General features: G+C 36.0%; 1 protein-coding gene across 1 annotated transcript in view; it reads left to right on the forward strand.

The window, feature by feature from the left end:
• STK31 (serine/threonine kinase 31) overlaps positions 1-14244 on the forward strand; it is a 117905-nt gene that overhangs the window by 65501 nt on the left and 38160 nt on the right. The window lies entirely within an intron of this gene.

Raw genomic sequence — 14244 nt, forward strand, 5'->3', positions numbered from 1 at the left:
TATATATAGAGAGAGATTTATATATACATTTCAGTATATAAGTGATGATTTTCTAGTGGTTTTCCTTAACGTATTACTCTGGATGAAAAGCAGTGGTAGAATTTTAGTAGAAAATTATTTTTTTCCCCTCTTTTTAAAGTTTTATCATAAACTGTTGATACACTTATCACCTATTGCATACTTTCTACAAATTGGCTTGATATATATTTTACATACTATGTTGTCCTTTTAGTTTTGTTAAAGTCAAGATTAACAGTGAAGATGATTTTGTCCTATGTTAATCTGGAAGCATTTCATGTATATGTGGAAAATAAATGTTAAATGAGCCTTGAGTAAATGTTCCTGCTTTCAGTGTAAACCAAATAGCTATTTCTTATCCATAGTTTGAACCCATTCTTCCTGTGAATTATGAGGGGTTAAGAATGAACAAGGGAAGGATGTCTGTTCTCACTTCTGCTTAACATTGTACTGGAAGTTCCAGCCCAGGGGTCAGCAAAATTCTGTATAAAGGGCCAGATGGTAAATATTGTAGGCTTTGTGGGCCATATGGTCTCTGCTGCTGTAGTGTGAAAGCAGCCATAAACAGCAGGAAAATGAATGGTGTGTCTCTGTTCCAATAAAATTTTATTTATGGACATTGACGTTTGAATTGCATGTAGTTTTCGTGTATGAAAGAAATAATATTCTTTGATTCAAAATAGTTTTGTTTTGAACATTTAAAAATATGAAAACCATTCTTGGCTTGGAGGCCGTACAAAAATAAGCAGTGGGATGGATTTGGTGTGCAGGCCATAGTTTGCTGATCCCAGTTCTAGCCAGTGTAGTAAGGCACAAAAAGAAATAAAAGGCATACAATTTGAAAATAAAGAAGTAAAGCTGCCTCTCTTCGCAGATGACATTAATTATGTAGAAAATCTTTAGGAATGTGCATAGAGCTAGAACTAACAAGTAAGTTTAGCAAGATTGCAGGATACAAAATCAGTATAATTGTGTTTCTATCTAGTAGCAACAAACAATAGGAAATTGAAATAAAAGTTACAAAAGTATCAAAAATCTGGAATCTTTAGGGATAAATTTAACAAAAGATGTGCAAGACTTAACACACTGATAACTACAGAGCATTGTTGAGAGAAATTAGAGAGAGACACAAGTAAATGGAGAGATGCACTATGTTTATGGCCTGGAAGACTCAATGTTGTGTGGATGTGAGTTCTTCTTTAGTTGATCTATAGATTGAATACAATTTCAACAAAAATGCTCTGGCTTTTTTTTTTTTTTTTTTGCAGTAATTGATAATCAGATTTTGTAATTTATGTGAAAATACATAGGATGTGGGATAGCTAAAATAATTTTGAAAACGAATAAAATTGGAGAATTTAAGCTACATAATTTTAAAACTGAATAAAATTACAGTAAATCAAGGCAGTGTGATGTTGGTGTAAGGTTAGACAATACAGATCAACGGAACAGAATAGAGACAGTAGAAGTAGACCTAGCAATATATGGTCAACTGCTTTTTGAAAAAGGTGCCAAGGCAATTCTGTGAGGGAAAAGAGAGTCTTCAGCAAATGGTACTGTAGCAGTTGGATGCTTATATATAAAAATAAACTTTGATTCATTCCTTGTACAATATATAAGAATTAACTCTAAATGTATGTTAGACCTAAACGTAAAACCTCAGTTTCTAAAACTCTGGAATTTATTGACTTTGAGTTTGGCAAAGATTTCTTGCAATAGGACACAAAAAGCATCAAGTATAAAAGAAAAACTCAATAATATAGATTTCATCAAAATTTAAAACTTTGCTCTTCAAAAGACAATGTTATGAAAGTAAAAGGCAAGTCACCCACAGTTTGGGAGAAAATATTTGTAAAACATATACCTGACAAAAGACATATCCAGATCTCCAAGAACTCTTACAACTCAATAAGACGACAACAACCCAATTAAAAAACGGGTGAATGTTTAAATAGGCCTTTACCAAATGAGATGGCCAGATGGCAAATAAGCATGTGAAAAGATGCTCTCAACATCGGTAGTCATTAGGGAAATGCAAATTAAAATCAAAATGAGATACTACTTTGCACCCACTATAATGTCTAAAATATAAAGACTGACCATACCAAGTGTTGGCTAAGATATGTAGCAACTAGAACTCTCATGTATTGCTGAGGGGAGTGTAAATGGAGCAACCACTTTGGAAAACAATTTGGCAGTTCGTTAAAAGTTTAAACATACACCTACCATATGAGTGAGCCATTTTGCTCCTGGGTATTTAACCAAGAGAAATGAAAGTGTCTGTTCACACAAAGACTTATACACAAATATTCAAAGATATTTTATTTGTAATAGCCAAAAGATAGGAACAACCCATATGTCCATCAGTGGGTGAATGGATGAACAGCCTGCTGTATATCCATTGGAATACTACTTAGCAATAAAAAGGAATGAACTATTAGTACATCTGATAATATGAAGGAATCTTAAAATAATTCTGCCAAGTGAAAGAAGCCAGAGGAAAGAAAGAGTACATACTTTATGTTCTATTTATATGAAATTCTTCAAAAAAAAGCAAACTTATCTATAGTGACAGAAAGGAGATCATCAATGCTCTGGGGTTTGAGGGTAGAGCTGAAGGGAGGGATGGATTATAAAGGGGCACGAGGGAGCTTTTTGGCATGGTCACTATATTCATTAGTTTGATTGTAGTGATGATTTTGTAGGTATATATGTATATCAAAACTAATCACGCTAGGGGCTGCCTGGTGGTGTAGCAGTTAAGTTCAGGCGCTCCGCTTCGGCGGCCCAGCGTTTGCTGGTTCAGATCCCAGGCGTGGACCTCTGCACTGCTCATTAAGCCACGCTGTGTCAGGCATCCCACATATAAAATAGAGGAAGATGGGCATGGATGTTAGCTCAGGGCCAATCTTCCCCTTAGCAAAAAGTGGAGGATTGGTGGCAGATGTTAGCTCAGGGCTGATCTTCCTCAAAAAAAAATAAATAAAAATTAAAAAGCAAACGAATCATACTATATATTTTTAATATATGTAGTTTATTGTACGTCAGTTATACCTCAGTAAAGCTGCCCCGGTAGTAATCAGTGGGAACCCCACTCCCTAATGAACTATTCACAAGTGTTAGCCTTCTGCTGGCATGTGTATTTAAAGTTGTCTGGTTTTATTGAACCATCATAACCATAGAAATTATTAAACTGGCATCATTTTCATTATTGCATAAGTTATCTATTCTTTGTCAGAGGGATGAAAGTAAATGTCCCAAATATTCTTATGTTCCTGGGAGCTATCATAAAATATCATTTAGGTATGGTAATAGTCTTATTCCACCTATTTCCTTTCTTCATCAAATCGTAGTGAAGAGCTCTGTGAGTAAATACACTATTGTTGTGCTGAATTCCTGCTCTTCTTTAATGTTGATAAGGGTTTTTTAAAATTTAATTTTTAAATTAACATGTAGTACAGTTTACTATTTTTTGGTATACAGTCCTATGAATTTTAACATGTATGTAGATTAGTGTAACCCTTACCATAATTAAGATACGGAATAGTTCTATGACTTAAAACAAAAATCCTGTGTGCTTTTGCTTTGTAGACACATCTTCCCCCTAAACCTTAACCCTTGGCAACTGCTGATCTTTTCTTTATCACTATAGTTTTGTCTTTCAAAGAATATCATGTAATGGTATACGTATGTAACCTTTGAAACCATTTTCTTCAGTCAACATGATGCCTTTGAGATTCATTCAGTCATTTAATGTATTAGTAGTTCATTCCTTTTTTGTTGCTGGGTAGTATTCTGCTGTATGGGTGTACCAAATTTATTTATCTGTTCACCTGTTGAAGGACATTGGGGTTGTTTCCAGATTTTGTCTATTACAAAAAAAGCTGCCATGAACATTTGTATATAGATTTTTGTGTGAATATATGTTTTTATGTCTCTAGAATAAACACCCAGGAGGGAGATTGTTGGGTGGATTGTAAGTGTATACTGTGACTTTATAAGGACCTGTCAAACTGTTTTTCATAGTGGCTGTTCCCACCAGCAATATATGAGAGTTTTAGATGCTCTGCATCATTAACACCTCATATTGCCATTCTCATAGGTCTGTAATAGTGTCTCATTGTGATTTTAATTTAAATTTCTCTAATGGGTAATAATGTTGAACATCTTTTTATTTGCTTATTACTTGCCTTCCATGTATCCTCTTTGGTGAAGTGTCTGTTCAAATCTTTTGCCCAGTTTTAAATTTTCTTTCTTACTATAGAGTTGTGAGCACTTAAAAATATATTCTAGATACAAATCCCTTGTCTGATGGCATTTCCAAATATTTTTCCTAGTCTGTAGCTTGTCTTTACAGTCTCCTAAAAGTGTCTTTTGCAGAGAAAAAAGTTTTAATTTTGGTGAAGTTCAATTTATTGTTGTTTTTTAAATGGATCATGCTTTTGGTATTGTATCTAAGAAGTTTTAGCCTAACCCTAGGTTATGAAGATTTTCTCTTATATTTTCTTCTGAAAGCTTTATAGTCATGTGCTTTACATTCTGATCTAGGATTCATTTTGATGTAATTTTTGTGTAAGGAGGGAGGTTTATGTCAAGGTCCATGTTTTTTGCATATGAATGGCCAGTTGTTCCAACACCGTTTGTTAAAAAGACTGTTCTTCTCTACTGAATTTCCTTTGCACCTTTGTGAAAAATAAACTGGTCATATTTGTGTGAGTCTATTTCTGGACTCTTTATTCTGTTCCATTGATCTGTGGATCTCTGTCAATTTACCAATATCACGCTGTCTTGATTACTGTATCTTTATAGTAGTTCTTAAAATTGGGTAGTATGATTAGTATGGTTCTTCTTTTTCAAATTGTTTTAGCTATTTGGACTTCTTTGCTTTTCCATGTACATTTTAGAAATAGCTTGTCTGTATATATAAAAAACCCTGCTGTGATTTTGATTGGAACTGCATTAATATGTAGATCAATTTGTGGAGAATTGACACTTTTACTATGTTGAATCTTTTTAATCCATGAACTTTTATTTAGATCTTCTTTGATTTCTTTTATTAGCGTTTTGTTACTTTGAACTTATAGATACTATATATGTGTTGTTAGATTTATACCTAAGTATTTCATTGTTTTTGAGCTGTTGTGATGTTTTAAAACAAAATTGTTTTCTAGTTCAAACTCTCTTTTTAAAAAAATTATTTTATTGATAGGAAAGTTAGTTTAGTACAGAAGATTATGTATACTTTGATCTTTCTCCTCAAAGAATTAGGCAAGTTACAACAAAAACATAGTGTAAAATATATAAAAAGGCAAAAGTCAAGATCCCAAGGGCTTTGCTTGAAAAGGCAATATTCAGGGTTAAACTGGAACCGTTATCAAACCATCCTATTTCCGGGGTTATAATGGGATTTCTGTCACTTTACGGCTTTTAAAAGTTTTAGAATTATCAGAAATAAAAATAACAGCTTGTTTGGTATTAAAACTCTAGAATACTGACTGGATGTTTTGGGAATGTCATATTTTGATTTTGAATCTTTTTTGTTATGAGACCTAGATTAAATGATGGAAATATTCTGAAGACTGCCTTCAATTACAGAAAACTCTGGTGTTTAGGTGTTGGCAACCCTTCCACCTTCAGCAATAAACCATATCTTTTTTTTTTTTTAATTTTTATTGAGTTAATGATAGGTTACAATCTTGTGAAATTTCAGTTGTACATTATTGTTTGTCAGTCGAGTTGTAGGTGCACCCCTTCACCCTTTGTGCCTTCCCCCCACCCCACCTTTCCACTGGTAGCCACTAATCTGTTCTCTTTGTCTACATTCTTAAATTCCTCATATGAGTGGAGTCATACAGAGATTGTCTTTGTCTACCTGGCTTATTTCACTTAACATAGTTCCCTCAAGGTCCATCCATGTTGTTGCAAATGGGACGATTTTGTTCTTTTTTATGGCTGAGTAGTATTCCATTGTATATATATACCACATCTTCTTTATCCAGTCACCTGTTGATGGGCACTTAGGTTGCTTCCACATCTTGGCTATTGTAAATAATGCTGCAGTGAACATTGGGGTGCATGGGACTTTTGGAATTGCTGACTTCACGCTCTTTGGATAGATACCCAGTAGTGGGATAGCTGGATCATATGGTAGTTCTATTTTTAATTTTTTGAGGAATCTCAATACTGTTTTCCATAGTAGCTGTACCAGTTTGCATTCCCACCAGCAGTGTATGAGGGTTCCTTTTTCTCCACAACCTCTCCAACATTTGTTACTATTTGTTTTAGTTATTTTTGTCACTCTAATGGGTGTAAGATGATATCTTAGTGTAGTTTTGATTTGCATTTCCCTGATGATCAGCGATGATGAACATATTTTCATGTGCCTATTGGCCATCCATCTATCTTCTTTGGAGAAATGTCTGTTCCTGTCTCCTGCCCATTTTTTAATCGGGTTGTTTGACTTTTTGTTGTTGAGTTGTGTGAGTTCTTTATATATTATGGATATTAAGCCTTTGTCGGATGTATGACTTGCAAATATTTTTTTCCCAGTTAGTGGGTTGTTTTTTGTTTCAATCCTGTTTTCCTTTGCCTTGAAGAAGCTCTTTAGTCTGGTGAAGTCCCATTTGTTTATTCTTTGTATTGTTTCCCTTCTCTGAGAAGACATGGTGTCCGAAAAGATCCTTTTAATACTGATGTCAAAGAGTGTACTGCCTACATTTTATTCTAGAAGCCTTATGGTTTGAGGTCTCAGCTTTAGGTCTTTGATCCATTTTGAGTTTATTTTGGTGAATGGTGAAAAAGAGTGGTCAATTTTCATTCTTTTACATGTGGCTTTCCAGTTTTCCCAGCACCATTTGTTGAAAAGACTTTCTTTTCTCCATTGTATGCCTTCAGCTCCCTTGTCGAAGATTAGCTGTCAATAGATGTGTGGTTTTATTTCTGGGCTTTCAATTCTGTTCCATTGATCTGTGCACCTGTTTTTGTACCAGTACCATGCTGTTTTGATGTATGTTTTGAAGTTAGGGATTGTGATGCCTCCAGCTTTGTTCTTTTTTCTCAGGATTGCTTTAGCAATTCAGGGTCTTTTGTTGCCCCATATGAATTTTAGAATTCTTTGTTCTATTTCTGTAAAGAATGTCATTGGGATTCTGATTGGGATGGTGTTGAATCTGTAGATTGCTTAGGTTGAATGGACAATTTAACTGTGTTTATTCTTCCAGTCCATGTACATGGAATGTCTTTCCATCTCTTTATGTCGTCATCCATTTCTTTCAGAAAAACCTTGTAATTTTCGTTGCATAGGTCTTTCACTTCCTTAGTTAAATTCACCCCAAGGTATTTTATTATTTTTGTTGCGATTGTGAATGGTATTGTGTTCTTGAGTTCTTTTTCTGTTAGTTCATTATTAGAATATAAAATGCTACTGATTTATGTAAATTGATTTTATACCCTGCAACTTTGCTGTAGTTGTTGATTACGTCTAAAACTTTTCCAATGGATTCTTTGGGGTTTTCTATATATAAGATCATGTCGTCTGCAAACAGCGAGAGTTTCACTTCTTCACTCCCTATTTGGATTCCTTTTCTTACTTTTTCTTGCGTAATTGCTCTGGCCAAAACCTCCAGTACTATGTTAAATAAGAGTGGTGATAGAGGGCATCCTTGTCTTGTTCCTGTTTTCAAGGGGATGGCGCTCAGTTTTTGCCCATTGAGTATGATGTTGGCTGTGGGTTTGTCATATATGGCCTTTATAATGTTGAGGTAGTTCCCTTCTATCCCCATTTTGTTCAGAGTTTTTATCATAAATGGCTGTTGGATCTTGTCAAATGCTTTCTCTGCATCTAGTGAGATGATCATGGGGTTTTTATTCCTCAGTTTGTTGACATGGTGTATCATGTTGATTGATTTGCGGATGTTGAACCATCCTTATGTCCCTGGTATGAATCCCACTTGATCATGATGTATATGATCCTTTTGATGAATTGCTGAATTTGGGTTGCCAAAATTTTGTTGAGAATTTTTGCATCTATGTTCATCAGCAATATTGGCCCGTAGTTCTCATTTTTCATGCTGTCCTTGTCAGGCTTTGGTATTAGCATGATGTTGGCCTCATAGAATATGTTAGGAAGTGTTCCATCCTCCCTAATTTTTTGGAATAGCTTGAAAAGGATAGGTATTAAATCCTCTCTGAAAGTTTGGTAGAATTCCCCAGGAAAGCCATCTGGTCCTGGGGTTTTATTCTTTGGGATGCTTTTGATGGCTGTTTCCATCTCTTTCCTTGTGATTGGTCTGTTCAAATTGTCTGCTGCTTCTTGACTAAGCTTTGGGAGATTGTAGGAGTCCAAGAATTTATCCATTGTCTCTATGTTATCCATTTTGTTGGCATATAGTTTTTCGTAATATTCTCTTATAATCTATTGTATTTCTGTGGAGTCTGTTCTTATTTCTCCTCTTTCATTTCTGATTTTGTTTATTTGAGCTTTCTCTCTTTCTTTCTTTGTAAGTCTGGCTAGGGGTTTGGCAATTTTATTTATCTTCTCAAAGAATCAGCTCTTTGTTTCACTGATCCTTTCTACTGCCTTTTTTATTTCAATAGTATTTATTTCTGCTCTGATTTTTATTATTTCTCTCCTTCTGCTGACTTTGGGCTTTGTTTGTTCTTCTTTCTCTAATTGAGTTAGGTGTAGTTTAAGATTGCTTATTTGGGATTTTTCTTGTTTGTTAAGCTGTGTCTGTATTGTGATGAATTTTCCTCTTAATACAGCTTTTGCTGTATCCCATATGAGTTGGTATGGTATGTTATCATTTTCATTTGTCTCCAGGTATTTTTTGATTTCTTCTTTAATTTCTTCAATGATCCATTGCTTGTTCAAGCATATTGTTTAGTCTCCACATCCTTGTGCCTTTCTCAACTTTTTTCTTGTAATTAATTTCTAGCTTTATAGCATTGTGATCAGAGAAGATGCTTGTTAGTATTTCAATTTTTTAAAATTTGTAGAGGCTTGCCTTGTTTCCCAACATGTGGTCTATCCTTGAGAATGTTCCATGCACGCTTGAGAAGAATGTGTATTGTGCTGTTTTTGGATGAAGTGTTCTATATATGTCTATTAAGTCCAACTGTTTTAGCTTTTCGTTTAGCTCCACTGTTTCCTAGTTGATTTTCTGTCTGAATGATCTGTCCATTGATGTGAGTGGGGTGTTGATGTCCCCTACTATTCTTGTGTTATTTTTAATATCTTCTTTTAGGTTTGGTAATAGTTGCTTTATGAACTTTGGTGCTCCTGTGTTGGGTGTATAGATATTTATAAGCGTTATTTCTTCTTGATGGAGTGTCCCTTTGATCATTATATATTGGCCCTCTATGTCTCTCTTTATCTGCCTTATTTTGAAATCTGTTTTGTCTGATAAAAGTATTGCGACACCTGCTTTCTTGTGTTTGCTATTAGCTTGGAGTATTGTCTTCCACCCCTTCACTCTGAGCCTGTGTTTGTCCTCAGAGCTGACGTGTGTTTCCTGGAGGCAGCAAGTTGTTGGATCTTGTTCTTTAATCCGTTTTGCCACTCTGTGTCTTTTTATTGGAGTGTTCAGTCCGTTTACATTGAGGGTGATTATTGAGGCATGAGGGCTTAATGCTGTCATTCTGTCACTTGTTTTCCAGTTTTCCTGTGTTTCCTTTGTTTCTCATCCTGTGTGTTTTACCCTACCCGTTCACTTCTGTAGTTTCTTATGCTGGGTTTTTTAGATTTTTCCTTATTTATGTTTTGTGTCTCTGTTCTGTTTTGTAGTTTAGCGGCTACCCTGAAGTTTGTATTCAGATTCTCATGTATAACATAGTCCATTTTCTGGTGGTGTCTTACTTTCTTAGCCTAGACTGATTCAGTACCTTCCCCCCCCCCCCCAAATTATTATTTTCATCTCTTATTCCAACTTGTGTTGTGAGTTTGTGGTTAGAGTGATAAGATTGTTTTGGTGATTTCCTTCCTTTTATCCTAATGCTATAGTTGAATATTTGCTATCCTATTCTGATTCTATCTGTCTCCCTACTCTGTGTTTTGTGACCCCTTTCTTCCTTTTTTTCTTTTTTTCAGGTATGAGAGCCTTCTTGAGGATTTCTTGTAGTAGAGGTCTTGTGGCTATGCATTCCCTTAGCTTTTGTTTGTTTGGAAAAGATTTAATTTCTCTCTCATATCTGAAGGATATTTTTGCTGGATAGAGTATTCTTGGCTGAAGATTTTTATCCTTTAAAGTTTTGAATATGTCATTCCAATCTCTCCTAGCTTGTAAGGTTTCTGTAGAAAAATCCACTGAAAGTCTGATAAGGGTTCCTTTGTAGGTTATTTTCCTCTGCCTTGCTGCCCTGAGTATTCTTTCTTTGTCATTCATTTTTGTCATTTTTACTACTATATGCCTTGCAGTAGGTCTTTTTACATTGACAAATCTAGGAGATCTGAAAGCTTCCTCCACACACATTTCTCTCTCAATCCGTAGATTTGGGAAGTTCCCATCTGTTATTTCCTTGAGCACACTTTCTGCTCCATTTTCCTTTTCCACGCCCTCAGGAATTCTGATTATTCTTAAGTTGCATTTTCTCATTGAGTCAGCTGTTTCTCGGAGGTTTTCTTCAGTTTTTTTAATTCTTAGTTCTCTTTCTTCCTCTGTCTGGAGCCATTCAGCCTGTCTATCTTCGATTATGCTAATTTGCTCCTCTATGGTGTCTACACGGGCCTTCAGCGAGTCCGTATTCTGTTTTACCTGATCCATTGTATTTTTCAGCTCTAGTATTTCTGATTGATTCTTTATAATTTCAATCTCTTTTGTGAAGTAACTCTGGAACACGTTGACTTGTTTCACTGTATTTCCCTTTACCTCATTTAGTTTTTTGATGATAGGTACTCTGAATTAATTGTCACTTAGCTTACCTATTTCCAAGTCCTCAGGTCATCATTCTGTTTTTTCATTGTTTTTCTTTTGGTCTGGACCTTTTATAAATTGCTGCATGGTAGAGTAGTGGTTTTTGCGCATGATACTATTATTCGGTTGCAGTTACAGCCTGTCGCCACTAGATGGTGGTCGAGAGCCATGTGTTCTGAGCCCTCCGCCTACAGCCGTGATGGTGGTGCATAGCGCGGGTTGGGGGAGGAGGGGCACTTTCTCTTGAGCACAGACCTGGATTCTGATCAGTTCTTGCTCTCTGGTTTCCTGGGGCCCTGGCTTGATGGGGTCCCCCCACATGAAAGCTTTCCCCCATTAGAGGGTTTCTGCTGCATGGGTCTGTGGGAGTCCTGGACAATCCCACGGATGTGCGTCCCCTCCCCTGCTCCTTCCCTCACCCACAGCAGCAATCCCAGTCTTTAGGGGAGGGAGCGAAGATCTCTCTTACCCTGTTCCAGCTCCTCCGAGGGTGGCTCCAGCCTCTCCGCCTTCCGTCATTTGGCTGCTGTGGGTCTCTGATGACCTCTGTGTTATTAGCATTTTTTGGTTGGAATTCAGTTGCTCCTTTTGGTTGTAGTTTGGAGGGGAGAGAGTCCCGGGTGAGCTCACTCTGTCATGTCACTGATGTCACTCCTCTAAACATATCTTTTAACTGGTACATTTGGAAGGTAGTTTTACCTTAAAGTCATTTGTATTAAGATTCTTCAGTATTTTTTAGGGTAGAATGAAATTCTTAAAGCCTTTTCTAGAAGCCACTTTTTAAAAATTAGAGGAGTTCTGATGTTACATTGAAAAAAACTGTGTTTGTGTGTGGGTGCTGTTGTGAGGAAGCTGAATAATTTTAAGATAAAGAGAAGTAAATAGCTCCTTTATTTTAGTAAAATGACCCCTTTTCAGCATGGCCTTGTCTAAAATGCAACTTTTTTCCCTACTTGAGTTTTCTCTTAACGTACTATACATTTCTTTTATTTATCTTTATTATTGTCTGCTTCTACCAATAGAATGTAAGCTCGTTGGGGGAAGTTTGTCTACCTTATTTGCTACTATATCCTAAATGCCTAGAACTGAGCCTGGAGCAGAGTAGGCACTCAAATATTGATTGAGTGAATGCATACCTTTATGGTATCAGAATGAACATTTAAATTTTAGCCGCAATTACTTGCTGAAGTGTTAGGCTTTTTTTTTTTTTTTTTTAAACATATAGTGCCATATTTCCCTGGTGAGTTCATCTACTGATTTCTCATTTAGGGCCTCTTGTACATTTCTCTGGAATCTTGCTTAAAGATTTTCTTTTTATTCCAGCTCCCAATATATTTCTAGGAGTTGTTAGTGGTCATGTTGATCACCCATTGAACAACCTAACCTTGCATTTTCTGGACCTCTTTAACAACTTGAGACCTGTACCTTCATGCAGTTTCACTTACCTTCTAAAACCAGGATTTTGTGATTCCCTATAATTTTTCTTTGACAAAAGTAATAGAATCCAATCCAGTGTATTTTTATCTGTAAAGGACTTCCTGTTTTCTCATTTTACTATAACTACTCTTAACTCTCCAATATATTTTGTCCACTGTTTCCCTTTTTTCCCCAGTCTATCAGCAACCTACTAGCTTCTCTTTCTTCCTTACTCAGTCTTGTAACCCACCATAGAAGATCCTGTAGTCCCTTTTACTCCTATTCTTCTTTTTAGCCTCTTTAGAGAAACCTCAATTCTAAGTATGTTTTATGGCCTGCTATATATGCTTCTGAAAAATTTTTTCCCCTGTTTTCTGTTTCTTAAGGTTTTATTTCTGTGTGTGAGTAACTTTATAACTGACATATATATTTTATTTTTCTCCAAAGTATGACCAAACATTGTATTTATTAACTTTTTTTTTTAAATTGGCACCTGAGCTAACAACTGTTGCCAATCTTCTCTTTTTTCTTCTGCTTTTTCTCCCCAAACCCCCCCAGTACACAGTTGTATATCTTAGTTGTGGATCCTTCTAGTTGTGGTATGTGGGATGCCCCCTCAACATGGCCTAACGAGCAGTGCCATGTCCGTACCCAGCATCTGAACTGGCAAAACCCTGGGCCGCTGAAGCGGAGCATGCGGACTTACCCACTTGGCCATGGGGCTGGCCCTGTACTTATTAATTTAAGGAGATTATTATATCTATTTATAACATGGTAATAATACCTCTACTGCCCTCCTCTGTGCAGGAACTTCTTGTATTTCTGGACCTGCTTTGAGACCCAATTAAGAACCTCAGACTCATCATTCCTTTCTTATTGGATCCAAGTGCAGAGAGCTTGGAGGAGTTCACCTCTCAAAGTGTGTTGTTTTTGAGGATAGTTGATTATATTTACCCATATTTTTACTCTTTTCATTGTTCTTTTTTCATGTCTGATGTTTCACTATTTCTTCTTTTTATCATTTCCTTTATGTCTTAAGAACTTTCATTAGCCATTCCTTTAAGGTAAGTCTGCTAGTGACCAGTTCTTAGTTTTCCTTCATCGAGAGCATCTTGATTTCACCTTCATTTTTGAAGGATCTGTTTTGCAGGGTATAGAATTCTTGGTTTACAGTTATTTTCTTTCAGCTTTCATGGTTTCTGATGAGAAATCCACTGTCATTTGAATCATTACAGTGGTCCCCCCTTATCTGGAGGGATACTTTCCAAGACCACCAGTGGATACCTGAAACCACAGATGGTACCAAACACTATATATACTATGTTTTTTCCTCTACATGCATACTTATGATAAAGTTTAGTTGATAAATTAGACACAGTAAGAGATTAACAAAAATAACTAATAATAGAACAATTATAACAATATACTTTAATTAAAAGTTATGTGAATGTGGTCTCTTCCTCTCAAAATATCTTATCTTACTGTACTCATCCTCCTCCTTGTGATGATGTGAGATGATAAAATGCCTACATGATGAGATGAAGTGAGGTGAATGATGTAGGCATTGTGATGTAGTGTTAGGCTGCTGTTGAACTTCTGATGCTATGTCAGAAGTAGGATCATCTCCTTCTGGACCACAGCTGACTGTGGGTGACTAAAACCGTGGAAAGTAAAACCCTGGCTAAGAGGGGCTGCTGCGTTCCTCTGTAGGTAATGTGATGTTTCTCTTTAGCTATTTTCAAGATTTTTCTTTGTCTAGTTTTCTGAAGTATGATTATGATATTGGCATGCATTGCTTTCTTGGGTTACTTTCTTTGGGGTTTGCTCAGCTTCTTAATTTGTAGGTATATGTTCTTCACCAAATTTGTGAAATTTGGTTCAACAATTATTTCTTTAAATA

Source organism: Equus quagga, chromosome 8, assembly GCF_021613505.1.
Source record: "Equus quagga isolate Etosha38 chromosome 8, UCLA_HA_Equagga_1.0, whole genome shotgun sequence".
Classification (NCBI taxonomy): Eukaryota; Metazoa; Chordata; class Mammalia; order Perissodactyla; family Equidae; genus Equus; species Equus quagga.